We start from the raw sequence: 338 nt of genomic DNA on the forward strand, positions 1-338 counted from the left end.
AGGCACATCCAGGTCCATCATAGATCTTATCCTGGTCTCCGATCGTAACAAGACAACGCAGTCTGGTGCTTGTGATTATGGTCTTAGTGACCACAAGCTCATATATTGTACTAGGAAAGCTAGGAAGACGATTTTCAACAAGCACAACACAGTGAAGCTTCGTTCCATGAAGCATTACTCACCAGAACATTTTGTAGATGAACTGGGTAGGACTGACTGGTCGCCAGTTCTAAATTGTACCGATGTTTATAAGGCTCGGTCTTATTTTAAGTACACATTTCTTACTATTATAGATAGAGTAGCGCCTCTCAAAGAGATACGAATAAAACAGAGGACGG

The sequence above is a fragment of the Oratosquilla oratoria genome, chromosome 24 (genome assembly GCF_046742065.1).
Source record: "Oratosquilla oratoria isolate Oo_2021 chromosome 24, ASM4674206v1, whole genome shotgun sequence".
Lineage (NCBI taxonomy): Eukaryota > Metazoa > Arthropoda > Malacostraca > Stomatopoda > Squillidae > Oratosquilla > Oratosquilla oratoria.